At 37.5% G+C, this 14,013-nt stretch overlaps 1 pseudogene; it reads right to left on the reverse strand.

Moving 5' to 3' along the window:
* Positions 1–890: 890 nt before the first annotated feature.
* Positions 891–1,637, reverse strand: LOC104658705 (annotated as a pseudogene).
* Positions 1,638–14,013: the final 12,376 nt, after the last annotated feature.

Here is a 14,013-nt window from a genome sequence, read left to right on the forward strand (position 1 = left end):
AGATGATACAACCTCTTAGGGCATATATTCTAGATGTTATGTATATATTACTTTTCTTACACTTTGTATACCAAAATGTTTATTTTAGTTAACATATTACAATTTCTTTTTTTTTTTTTTTTTTTTTTTTTTTTGCAGAGACAAGTGGACATTTATTTGTATGCCTTTTTTCCTATGTGTATTTCAAGTCTTTTTCAAAACAAGGCCCTAGGACTCTCCAGATTCAATTATGTCCTTGGGCTTGGTCAACTGCTGCAGGAGTCTTAGGGAGCCTTGTACAAATGCTAGAGTGATTCATTTACCAACACTAAACCCTAAGATAGATGCAACAAAGCAGGACTACTTCCTCCACAGAATGTACTGATTTCAGACGATGCAGCACCCAATGTAGAAAACACTGGAATTTTTCTTGGAACTGGACTGTGATGAGAAGCGCTTGCCATGAACATAAGCTACTGTCTTTTCTTTGAGAGGGAGTGTCGCTTGTTGCCCAGGCTGGAGTGCAATGGCGTGATCTCGGCTCACTGCAACCTCCGCCTGGCAGTTCTCCTGCCTCAGCCTCCCGAGTAGCTGGGATTACAGGCATATGCCACCATGTCCAGCTAATTTTTGTATTTTTAGTGGAGATGGCATGTCTCCATGTTGGTCAGGCTGTTCTCGAACCCCCAACCTCAGGTGATGCGCCCGCCTCAGCCTCCCAAAGCGTTGGGATTATAGGCGTGAGCCATCATGCCAGGCCAGCTACTATCTTTTCTTTGACCCAACCTTTCCAGTTTTTGAAGATAAAGCAGGAAATAATCTTCTCTGAAGATATTTGATACAAATTTCCAAAAAGTAAACACATGCTTCCACTTCATTGATAAAAATTTACCACAGTTTGACACCTGGGTCTAGTTCAGCTGACGGATGAGCTGATTGATGCCTTCACCCCCATAGCCAGGTGTGCCTATCTCCTTGAGGAAGCCCACTCTATTTTTGGTAACATGATGGGCCACTGAGAGGTGGAAAGGGCGCAAGAACCATGAGATCTCCTGGAAATGCTTCCCTGGGAAGGCAGTTTCATAAATGAGGTCTTCCAAGCAAATGACACCAAACTTCCCTAGGTGCTCCTCAATCGCTGTGTTGTCTGTCAGAGGGATGGTCTTATTTTTGACCTTGGCTTGTCCACGTTTCAAAATGAGTTCTCGGACAGACTTCAGATTTGGAAATCCCCAAGTCACATAAGGTTCCACTATACGCAGCATTTTTAGGTTCTGGGGGGTGACTTTTACAAAGACACCACTAGAAATTTTCTTTAGGTGAAGTCTGGCAATGGTTCTCTGCACCAGTAAACTCACACCATCAATCCTTTCAATGTGTACAACAAAGGCCAAGGAATGTTTATCTGGCAATTTCGAGGCATTAGGTTTCACTTCTAGTCATCTGAGATGCACCTTGTCACGTTTCTGCCGCCAGGAATCATGTAGGAATGATTCCAGTCGCTTAAACCTGAGCCCTTTTCCTTTCCTCTGCTCCTTCTTTGCCAAAAGTGCCTGCTTTGCCTGGGTGACTTTGAGGGCTTGATAAGCCTTCCTCTTTTTCAGCAGATTTTCTGGAACCAAAGGGATTTTTCTTTGCTCTTGCTCCGTCATCTTTCTAGTGGTCAACATATTACAATTTCTTATACAATTTCTTATAACATTGAAATTGTTTCATATTACAATTTATATTACAATTTCTTATAACCCACTAATAAAGGAGATATTTATTATTTAAATATAGCAATGAAACTTTTTATTTTCTCATTTGTTTAACTCTGTCTCTTCCTCATTGAGTACAGGAAATTATAGCATGGAGGAAAAAGGAATACATATTCATTGAATGCCTATTATGAACTGGGCACTGTAGTAGCTAATTTATAAACACAATCTAACTTATAATCATCCAAGGAAATTTCTGTCTCTGAGTATTTAAGAGAGGTTAAAATGTAAGAATTTAACCAGAACTGTGAGACACAAAGCCTACATTTTATCCACTAAATCTGTTCATATGTTTTATATTAAGTGACTTAATTGAAGATGTGCCATGAAAGGATTCCTACAGATTCCTGTTTTTATTAACTAGGATATCAAAGATTGGGATCCGTCTATAATACATGATCAAGATTAGCACTAAATACAATGGATATGCAACCTGATAAAAGCAATTTGAAACATTATAGGAAGGCCCTGTGATCCAAAAGTAAGTCAACTACCCTTTTGATTATTCAATCATAAATATAGTTACTGAGCACTTATTCTGAGCCAGACACTGTGCTATATGCTGAGAATCAAATGATGAACTTAATAGACATCATCCCTGCCCTCACAGAATTTTTGTGTTAAAGGTCTGAGAGTCCCTGTAAAGGCCTGTGAGTGTCTTTTATAGTTGTGTCATTTTATAAGTTGTAAAGTCCTTTCAAAAGGCTTTATTTAATGCTTATCTCATCTGTATAAAATAGGCCAGGTTACTTCAACCATCTAATAATATATTGAGCCTCACATGTAACAGATTTACGTAGCCTATTCACAGCTTGTGTGTGAAAGTATTGGGATAAAAACCTAAGTCTATGACTCCAAAGGGTATTCTTTCATTGTAACACCACAAATTCTTTTGTAAATGAAAATAATTCTACAGTCCCCAAGAAACAATGTATTAGATATTACTTAAAGTTGTTTTCATTGGTAAATTTTGGCACCTAAGTGAACCTCTGTTTTAATTCAAATCTAAATAACAGAATGCTAGGACTAGAAAGGATCCTAGAGACTATTTCAGTCTAAATTATTCATTTTACAAATGAAGAAACTGAGATCCAGGGAAATTATGTGAATTACAGCCAGTCAGTGAAAGAACCATTGAGCCTCCTGATTGTGTTCAGCCCCCTTTTCAGTGTCCTGTGAGGACTTTTCATAGCATTAGTATTCCTGCTATTATGTCTTCCCTTTACTGTGTTTAATGGATTTGTATGATTAGCTTTTATATTCTAATAATCCAGATCCATTTGCCTGGATGAAAAATTTTGTTCTCATCTTTTCTTTTATTCATCAAAATGCCAAAGAAAGCACATACTGAAGTATTATATATCCTAAAATGTTATTGCTCACATTTATGTTCTCTTGTTCCAAGAGGGAAAAAACACTATTAAATTATAACAAATCTGTTTGTAATGTATTCTGCAGCTTTACGATGGCCTGTAATGTGAGCTTGATAATAGGCATCTCCAAATAAACTCACATCATTTCCTCTGCTTTCTGTGTGTTTGGACAGTTGGTCAGTGCCTTCACTCATCTGTAAATACTATGTGGCCTGTGTTATAGAGCATGATTTGTTTCAAAATCTACAAGGACACAAATCAATAACATTGTCCACCATTTTTTAATGTGAGCTTTAAAAAGTACTGAAGTATGTTGTATGGATTTGCTTTATTAGTACCATAATTTGGTATATGTGTATTCTACATTTATATACACATAAGTTGTCATTCCCCTTTTCTCATATTCTCAAATATTTCAAAAATATTACCACTTTCATTCATTTTTATACTAAACAAAATCTTTATAGTTTTGTTATTGTAGAAAAATCTTAACCCTAATTTCACTATGTTGACAAAAATAAATAGCTGAGATATCTTCAAGGAATATATTCAGAATCAGATGTTATGGATTCAAATCCCAGCTTCATTAGTTATAATTAATTCACTTTCAGTAAATAAACTATCCTTTCTTTGCCTTAGTTCCATCATCTAAAATAATAGGGCTAATAATAATCATTGCTTCTTAGAATAGTTGTGAAGATTAAATGAGAAGACCCATTACTATTCTTGGCTCTAACCCTAATACACAGCAAGTATTCAGTATGCATTAACTATAATAATGATAGTGATGTCAGAGATTATGCTGATGGTGAGGATTATAATTGTATTGCTCTGTTTCCAAATGTCCAAGGCAAAGACAAAATACCCAGAATAGGTTTCACAGTACCTATTGAATGTCCAGCAAGGAACTTAGGTAGATTTTCAATGACTACCAAAGGTCGTCTATTATGAATCCATCATGTTTGTCAAGACTAACATTACCAGTTGAGGACCTGAAGAAGCAAAACTTAATACAGTGTATTTGGGAAAGTTACCATAGGTGTGGATTTGTTAGTATAGAATATTAGCCATGTACAAAATTATACAGATCCATCCGTGTTTTGACAGGCAAACCAAGTGGGAGTATACCAAAGAGAACTCCTGAATCATGGGAGGAAGAATATCGAATGGAGTCCAGGGAGAAAGGTGTAAAGTATGTACTTTACAAAGCAAGTAAGGTACGGGCACTGGAGGTGACTATGAAACAGAGCAGCAGTTAAATAATCACAGGAGGTTAGAGTGAAAAACAGAAAATAGGGAAAGGAGTATAGAGTTATCTGGCTCAGTACTGGAAGCACTGCACTTGAGGGAGTACCCTGCTTGCATTTTAAAGGGTCCAAAGTAGGAATAACATAAGATGGACAGGGTAGGAATTGTTGGCTGAGGTCTATAGAAATTAACTGTTTACCTACAAGTGTAGAACTAGTTAGTTGTTCATCTGGCTTTAAAATCCATATCAGCTCACTTGCAATCTTAAGTTTGTTCACTAATTCACACAGAAATGCTGAACCAAACTAAGTTACTAAAGAACAGAAAGTACTTTCATAAAGATATATTATTTTATTAACATAACTCCCATAGGTCTGAAGATTTTATACTCTTTCAACAAATTATACCAATTTAATTTAAAAACAATCATGACAAAGGAATTTCAACACTTAATTTTAGGAGATATTAAATGTATTGGTTGTTAGTCTTTAGAAGTATTAACATAGTTTGGATGTTTGTGTCTGCCCAAATCTCATGTTGAAATGTGATCCCAGTGTTGGAGGTGAGTCTTGTTGGGAGGTGTTTGGATCATGGGGGCGGATCCCTCATGAATGGCTTGGGCCATCCCCTTGGTGATAAGTGGACTCTCGCTCTGACTTCATATGAGATCTGGTCATTTAAAAGTGTGTGGCACCTTACCCCACACACACACTCTCTCTCTCTTGCTTCTACTCCTGTCGTGTGAAATGACTGCTCTCGCTTCACCTGTCCTGATTAAATGCTTCTTGAGGCCTCCCCAGAAGCAGATGTTGGCACTATGTCACCCGTACAGCCTGTAGAACTCTGAACCAATTACAAATATTTTCTTATAAATTGCTCAGTCTCAAGTATTTCTTTAGAGCAATGCAAGAACTGCCTAACCCAGAAAATCAGTACCAAGGAGTAGGGTATTGCTATAAAGATGCCTGAAAATGTGGAAGCAACTTTGGAACTAGATAACAGGCAGAGAGGTTAGAAAAGTTTGAAGGACTCAGAAGAAGACAGGAAGATGAGGGAAAATTTGGAACTCATTAGAGACCAGTTAAATGGTTGTAAGCAAAAGGCTGATAGTAATGTGGACAAGGAATTGCAGGCCAAGGAGGTTTCAGATAGAAATGAGGAACTTATTGGGAAATGGAGCAGAGGTCACACGTGTTATGCCTTAGCAAAAAACTTGGCTACATTCTCTTTATGCCCTCGAAATCTGTGGAAGTTTGAACTTCAAAATGATGATTTAGGGTATCTACTGGAATAAATTTCTAAGCAGCAAAGCATTCAAGATGTGACCAGGCTGCTTCTAACAGCCTACATTCAGATGCAGGAGGAAATAAAGGACCTAATGTTGGAACTTGTGTTTTAAAAGGAAGCAGAGCTTAAAAGTTTGGAAAATTTGCAGTCTGGCCATATGCCAGAGAAAGAAAACGCTTTTTGCAGGGAAGAGTTCAAGGAGGTTTGCTAGAAAAATTTGCCTAACTAAAAGGGTGCCAAGTGCTGACAGCTAAGACATTGGGAAAAAGGCCTTGAAGGCATTTCAGAGATCTCCCAGGAAACCTCTTCCATCACAGGCCCAGAGGTCTAGGAGGGAAGAATGGTTTTGTGGGCCAGGTACAGTGCCTCCGCCTCCAGTGCTCTGCACAGCTTCAGGACACTGCTCCTTGATTCCTGTCCACTCTTGCTCCAGCCTTGGCTCAAAGGAACCCTGATATAGCTCAGGCTGCAGCTTCACAGAGTGTAAGCTGAAGCCTTGGTGACATCCACATGGTGTTAAGCCTGTGAGTACACAGAACACAGGAGCAAAAGAGGCTTGGAATTCTCTACCTAGATTTCAGAGGATGTATGAGAAAGCCTGGGTTTCTAAGCAAAAGCCTGATGCCAGGTCAGAGCCCTCACAGAGGACATACACTAGATCAGTGCCAAGGTGAAATGTGGGTTTAGGTTCCCCACATGGAGTTCCAGCAGCACACTGCCCAGTGAAACTGTGGTAAAGGAATCACTCAGCAACCTGTGAGAGTAGCCATAGGAGCTGCACTCTGCAAAGCCACAGAGGCAGAGCTGCCCAAAGTCTTGGAAGACCACCACTTGTACCAGTGTGCCCTGGATGTGGGACATGGAATCAGATAATTTTGGAGCTTTAAGATTTAATTACCTCCCTACTAGGTTTCAAACTTGCATGGGGCCTGTAGCGCCTTTCCTTTGGTCAGTTTCTTCTTTTTGGGAGGCAATGTTTACCCAATTCCTATACCTCCATTGCATCTTGGAACTAAATAACTGGTTTTTAATTTTGCAGACTCATCAATGGAAGGGATTTACCTTGTCTCAGATGAGACTTTTGAATTAATGCAGAAATGAAAGACTTTGAGGGACTCTTGGAAGGGCATATTGTATTTTGTAATGTGAGAAGGACATGAGATTTGGGAGGGGCCAGGGTGGAATCATATAGTTTGGATATTTGCCCCCACCAAAATCTTGTTTTGAGTTGTAATCCCTGATGATGGAGGTAGGGCCTGGTAGGAGGTGTTTGGATTATGGAGGTGGATTCCTCATGGCTTGGTGCTGTCTTTATAATAGTGAGTTCTTGCAAGATCTGGTCATTTGAAAGTGTGTGGCTCCTCCCTACCCTACTCTCTCTTTTCCTTGCTCCTGTTCTAGCCATGTGATATGCCTTCTCCCCCTTCATCTTTTGCCATGATTGCAAGCTGCCTGAGGCCTCCCCAGAAGCCAAGTAGATGTAAGCATCATGCCTCCTCGAAAAGCCTATAGAACTATGAGCCAATAAAATTCCCAATCTCAGGTGTTTCATTATAGCAATGCAAGAATGGACTAACTCAAGTACACACATAGTTGAATACTTTTTTTTCAACTTCTGTGCTTTTAACTTTCTAAGTCAACAGTAGCAATTTTGAAACCTCATTTGTCTATAAATATATTCAATAGTAATATTAATATCCACTGCATAATGCATTGTAAGTCAGATCACATTAAACTTCCACTCATGGTCCTGTAGTAGTTTCACAGTTCTGAGTAAAAGCCAGTGTCCTCGGGGGGGGCTGCAATCTCCTCCATAAGTTGATCCTTATTCTCTCTGACTTCATATTTACCACTTTTGTTTTGCTTATGCTGTTCCAATCCCTCTGGACTGTTTCTTCTCTTGGGCCTTGTACATACTCCTTCCCCTGATTGCCATGTTCTTCCTGCCCCCAAATATCCACATGGAAGACTCTCACACCTATTGGTCTTTACTCAGAAGTCACCTTCTCAGAGAGGCATTTGCTGGACCCTCAAACACTTCAATGCACCATCCCAAACACTTCATATTTTTTCTTTTGACTTTATTTTTTTATATACTTAGCTATATCTAAAACGTAAAGTGTTTTACTTATGTATTTTATTGATTATGTGTTTACTCCAACCAGAATATTCATTCTGTGAGTCTATGCTTTTTTCTTCTGTTCTTTTCAGTGCTAGATTCTCTATAACCAAAACACTGCTGAAATTTTAAAAGTAAATTCAAAAATATATAAGTAAGTAAATATATGAACACATTTTAGTCCCTTTAAAATTAAATTTAAAATTACATGTCATCCCTGCAAGAGGGGCAACACAAAACAAATAAATTTCGAACTATATAAAATAGAATACAGAAAAACACTCTGCCTTTAAATTCCTTTACACTAGACTTTTAAACTTACTCTACTTAATTTTCATCAGTGTTAGTACAAACATTTCGCTCCTACAAAATGCTATGTTTAGTGTCTTCCAGAAGGACTTTTAAAATTTTAACATCCCTATTGTCTTAGTCCATTCAGGCTGCTAAAAGAAAAATACCATATACTGGATGGCTTTTAAACAATAGAGATTTATTTCTCACAGTACTGGAGGCTGGGAAGTCCAAGATCAAGGTGCCAGGAGATTCATGTCTAGTGAGGGCATGCTTCCTGGTACACAGATGGCCTTCTTTTCTCTCTGTGTCCTCCCATGGTGGACTAAATAAGAAATCTCTTTGGGATTTCTTACAAGGGCACTAATATCATTCATTAGGGCTCCACCCTAATGACCTAATTGCCTCCCACAAAATCCTATCTCTCAATACCATCAATTTGGGGGTCAGAATTCAACATATAAATTTTGGAGTAAAGGAAGATTCAGACCATATACATATCATCATTTTCACTTTGTGAAAGTTCACACTCCCTTCTCTTCTCTATTTCAAAACCTACCTCTTCTTATAATATGCAGATCCAGCCCAAATTCCTTCTTTCTTTACAATTTTAGTATATGTGCTGCTAAAGCAAGCACCAATTTTTTTTTTTTTTCATTTCTAATAACATTGTTTTCTGTCCCCCAGCTTCTGAACCAGTTAGTGGGTAACTCTCACTTTGTAATCCTACTTTGTTCATCTGAGATGAGACATTTGTTTCTGGACCAGTTCGTGCATAAAGTACTCACTTTGTAATCCTATTTTATTCATCGAAAATGAGACATTTCTTGGAGCATTGTCTTGTTCTGAAGTAACATTTTGTTCATATTTTAAATCACTATTATTTATCCCTTGATATAGTTGTTAGTCTATTGAAGTCTTATTGATGCTTTACAGTTGTTTGAAACCTTCTTCATGCCTAACATGGTGTCTAATACATGGTAAATGCTTAGGAAGTATCTGTTGATGGATTTATTCCCACTGTAGTTGTAGCAATGCAGTGCCTTTGGCTTACAAGAATATTTAAATACAATAGGATGAGTGAATTGTTGGAAAGTCTGACTGTAGTAATCAGAAGTTATAGCCTCTGCCAAGAAACATGTCACTGAAAAATAAATATCCAGTTTGCCCTCAATCCCATTAGTGCTTATAAAGGACAGAGTGGGATTCTTCTTACAGCAACAAAGAATGTGAAATCAGAAGCTTTACTGTTAAGTCAAAAAGGCAAACTTTTATTCTTTCCCAATTTACATGGGGAAACTAAGCCTAATTCTAATGCTTTGTGAATAGAAAGAGCAGGCAAAATTATTAGGCAGAGTACTCGTTTTCTTACGTATCAGCCTTTAAAAAGGATATTCTATCCCAGAGTCAGGAAGGAATGGAATCCTCCAGAAAAGCAAATGAAACAAGCCCACAAATAATACTATGCACAGCTGGGTACTCACTCTCCTGAGCTGTTTGTCTCAATTTTATATCTTGCTTGTCATTTTGAAAAGCATCTTTCCTCTTAAAATCTTACCTGTTTCTGAAGACAGTAAGCTGTATCCTAATATGGCAACAATTGCTGTAAATTTTTGTTATTTATTGAAATCATACTATTGTGTCTATTGTTCCTACTCCATTTTCAAAAATAAATTGCTTAAAGTGTGGGGTTAGTACATAAATATTCCACTGCAAATTAAATGGTTGTCAAAAATATTTTTGGGAAATTGCAATGAAGAATAAACCAAAACACTGCATGATTTATCATTGAACCTGCTCAAATCTCTAGCAGTACACTGAAAGTCAGAGAGGAGGAGCCCTTTCCCAAGCAACCTTCTCTGTGTATGTGCATGTTTGTGTGTGTGTGTGTGCGTGTGTGTGTGTGTGTGTGTGTCCAATCTACACTGCAGGTCAGTTTGGGGAAAAAGTGTTAGGGTTGGAATTAACGAATGTTTGAAAACAGAGTCATTTAATCTGAAGGAGAAAAAAAAATGTCATGGTTGTGAATGTGCTCTCAAGCATAAGAAAAAAGAATTACTATTGACCTTGTTAGTTTAATTAAGTGATTCCCAATTAGGATACTAACAGAATGTTGGCAGTTAATGACATACACACTAATATGGGCTCAAAGTATATGCTATAATTCCTGATGATGATGATGATGATGATGATACTTTATTTGTATCTACTATGAAGCAATGGATCAAAGGACAGAACATTCTATAATGTATATATTTTATATTGCACAGAAGAGAAAGCAGCATCAGCTTATAGCACATATCCTTTGCAGGAGGCCATATGTCCACTCAAGAAAGAAAGTGATAAATGGAGAAGCAGAAAGATAGAATATGAAAGTAACCTATCTTTTATTAAAAAAAAAAATATAGCAGGGGGCCAGGTACAATGGCTCATCCCTGTAATCTTAGGATTTGGGTAGGGCAAGACTGGAGCATTGCTTGAAGTCAGGAGTTCAATACCAGCCTGAGCAACATAGTGAGACCCCCCCATCTTTACAAAAATAAAATAAAATAAAATAAAAATTAGCCTGATGTAGTGGTGCACACCTGTGGTCCCAGCTACTCAGGAGGCTGAAGTAAGAGGATCACTTGACTCCAAGAGATCATGGCTGCAGTGCACCATGATTCCACCACTGCACTCCAGCCTGGGCAACAGAGACTTTATCTCTCAAAAAAAAAAAAAAAAAAACCTCAGCATTAATGAAAATACATTGAGTCTTTATGAATTAAATATCTTATATATATATTTGTTGCTTGGGTCAGTACATATTTATTGTGTGTCTATTTGATTAGCCTATGGGACAATAGAAATAAACGGTGTTTGCTATTGTTTCTTTTTTGTTGTTGCTTCCATCCCAACTCAGATGTAGATGAACAGTTTCCTAGAACAGAGATATCCAAAGAGTAAGCCAGACATATCCAAATATGATCAGCACCACAATAAATTCTAAAGAACTGTTGACAACCTCTTCTCTAAGGATACTGGGTTTACATTGGCCATTGAGTAAGTTCCTCATTGTTTCCTGAAGATAACTCGTTTTCGTGCCTGTGTGCACTCAATACACTGTCTATGTGGTGTGGTCCAGACACCCAAAGAGAACCTGTGCCTAGAGATCTTCCTCAAAGACGGGTTTTTTCAGTGCCCTGTGGCTGTATATGTGTTTGCTGCAAAGCATTGCACTTTCTTCTAGACACTTTTAACTAGAACCTAGATATGTTCCAGAAGGGTTATGAGATTTAAACCAAACTGTTATATCTGCATTCCCCCAGGTATCCTCAAATAGCCCTCTCTAAAACAGGCTGGAATTTCTGGTAGAGAGGGAGGTATTTTATTTTCACTAGAATAACTTTACCTTGCCTTTGATGATTACAAGTTTACCCCTTAATGAAGAAGGAAAATTGCTTCATAAAACCCTAGAAATTCAGACGTGCCCCTCTCAATAAGATATACCAAAGAATGAGGAGTAAGGGCAAGACCCAGAGCTGAGAACCCTCCCTGAAAGCAGGAACAGGGCACCGTGGATGGCCAGAAGCAAGACACGAACCCTGAGTCCGGGGAGCATAGAGAATTGGCAAAGAAGGAGAGAACATTGGTGCAGAGGAGCTAGAGAGACAGATTAATAACCTAGCCATAGCCTGCCATAATCTGCCACCTATTTTCGCTCACCCAAATTTCACCATTTGCCAACACTTGATGTAAACAAGATCCAGACACTTACATGGTATTAATCTGATATCCACTGTAGTGATACTGACTGCCTGTAGTAATACTTGTCACCACAAGTATGCACACCACATATTATGGCCTAATTATGTCATGTTATGCTTACACTAGTGTCTACTTCTCAGCCTTAAGCATCTTAAGGACAAAGACTATCTCCTTTTCTTTACTACTAGGTTAGTATAAAAGTAATTGCAATTTTGCCATTACTTTCAATCTTGTACCTTAAGAGAAATACATAGAAATCGTATCTAAATGAATGAATGAATAAATAAATAAAGCAATTAATTAAGGCATGCACAAGCTTATTTTAATTCACCAAATTTGGAATCTTTCTTGGCCTTACTATTGAAAAATAAATATTATTTCTAACAAATCTATGCAGGCAAGGTGATACATAGAGATATGTAGATATGTAGATAATAACCATGTAGAAGATATAAAAAAGTATTTCTCTCTTCCACAGACATGGTAGACATCGTTAAACATACATAATATGTTTTTTCTTAGAGCCTAGCTATGGTATAGCCACTCTTCTCAACTTACCAATACACTTGCTTCTGATAGTTAATCCAATTTGAATAAACTATTTCCACTTTCACTTTAGAGAGTTCTTCATAAAACATATAATGTAACAGGGGAAATCACTATGTAACTGGAAAGTGATATTTTATGCACATAAAGGAATTAGAACATAGGGAAGGGTGAACTTGTAATTATCTAGCCCTTCTATTGTGTAATTCTTCCTTTATTTTTAGTGCTACACATGAACAACTTGATGGAAATCATGATCACCATATACAAATTGTCCAAGCTGTGTCACTTCTTCTACTTTCATAACATTTTTGGAACCTGTTACCTTTCTTCACTCTCAACGTTATTTTCTTAATTCTGGCTCTAATAATATCTCTTCTGAATTACTTAAATTATCTTCCATATTTTTGTCTCCAATCTCTTCCTTTATCTTCTATACAGTTTCCAGAATGATCTTTCTAAAATTTAAACCTAATTAAATTATTCATTCTTCATTCTTGTAAAATAATATTTAAATTATTTCCTATAGAATACAAGTCCCTGAAGAAGGAGACTGCTTTTTATTATTATTATTAATTATTGTTATTCATTTTATTTTGTTTTTTAGACAGAGTCTTGCTCTTTTGCCAGGCTGTAGTGCAGTGGCACAATCTCGGCTCACTGCAACCTCCACCTCCCAAGTTCAAGCAATTCTCCTGCCTCAGCCTCTTGAGTAGCTGGGACTGCAGGCACATGCTACCACGCCCAGCTAATTTTTGTACTTTTTAGTAGAGATGGGGTTTCACCATGTTGGCCAGGATGGTCTCGAACTCTTGACCTCATGATTCGCCCACCTCAGCCTCCCAAAGTGCTGGGATTAGAGGCATGAGCCACCATGCCCAGCTAGAGGCTGCTTTTAAAAATCTATTATCAATTCTCTATTTACTTCCAATATAATTTTAAGGCAATATTTAACTACTATCTTTTTCCTTGTTACTTTTGTGAGTGCCACTGATTCTATCTAAAATACCCTTTCTCTTTCTTCATTATATCGTTGGCTCATTTATGTGTTTCTGATCCCTGAGGAATCTAAAGAGCTCTATTAGCAGCTGGAATAGACAGGCGAGGAAAGGGTTTATCGGTAGTACCCATACATGGCCTCACCAAATTGCACTTCAACTAACCAACTAAACTTTTGATCTGTTTTACATATTGGGTTTCCTTGTAGGAGTTCATTTGAAAAAAAGGGTTTTCTATACTTAAAAAAATTCAACACCACTGAGCTTCTCTGACATCTGTTAGATTTCTGATTATCTTGGATAGTCCACTAGCATAATGAAAATCTAGGGCACTTAAACTATTTTTGGAGATTTGTTTCAACTCATGTATTGGTGAACTTGGAAAACTCAGGAAGAAGGACACATCAATAATTATAATGTCCTATTTAAGCATGTTTTCTAAACCATGATTGGGCAGCATTTCTGTAATCATTTCCATTATGTTTGTACATTTGGTAAGTGAATTCTGAACCTCTAGGGGTTCTATGGAAATTCAGTGAGGCACATAAAATGGGATAGAAATTTTTAATTTTGAAACATTTCTCTGGGAAGGGGGTCTATGAGTTTATTACAGTCTCAAAATATCCAAGATAACAAAAAAGTTTAAGTATTGACCCTGTTCAAGG

Source organism: Rhinopithecus roxellana, chromosome 21 (genome assembly GCF_007565055.1).
Source record: "Rhinopithecus roxellana isolate Shanxi Qingling chromosome 21, ASM756505v1, whole genome shotgun sequence".
Taxonomy (NCBI): domain Eukaryota; kingdom Metazoa; phylum Chordata; class Mammalia; order Primates; family Cercopithecidae; genus Rhinopithecus; species Rhinopithecus roxellana.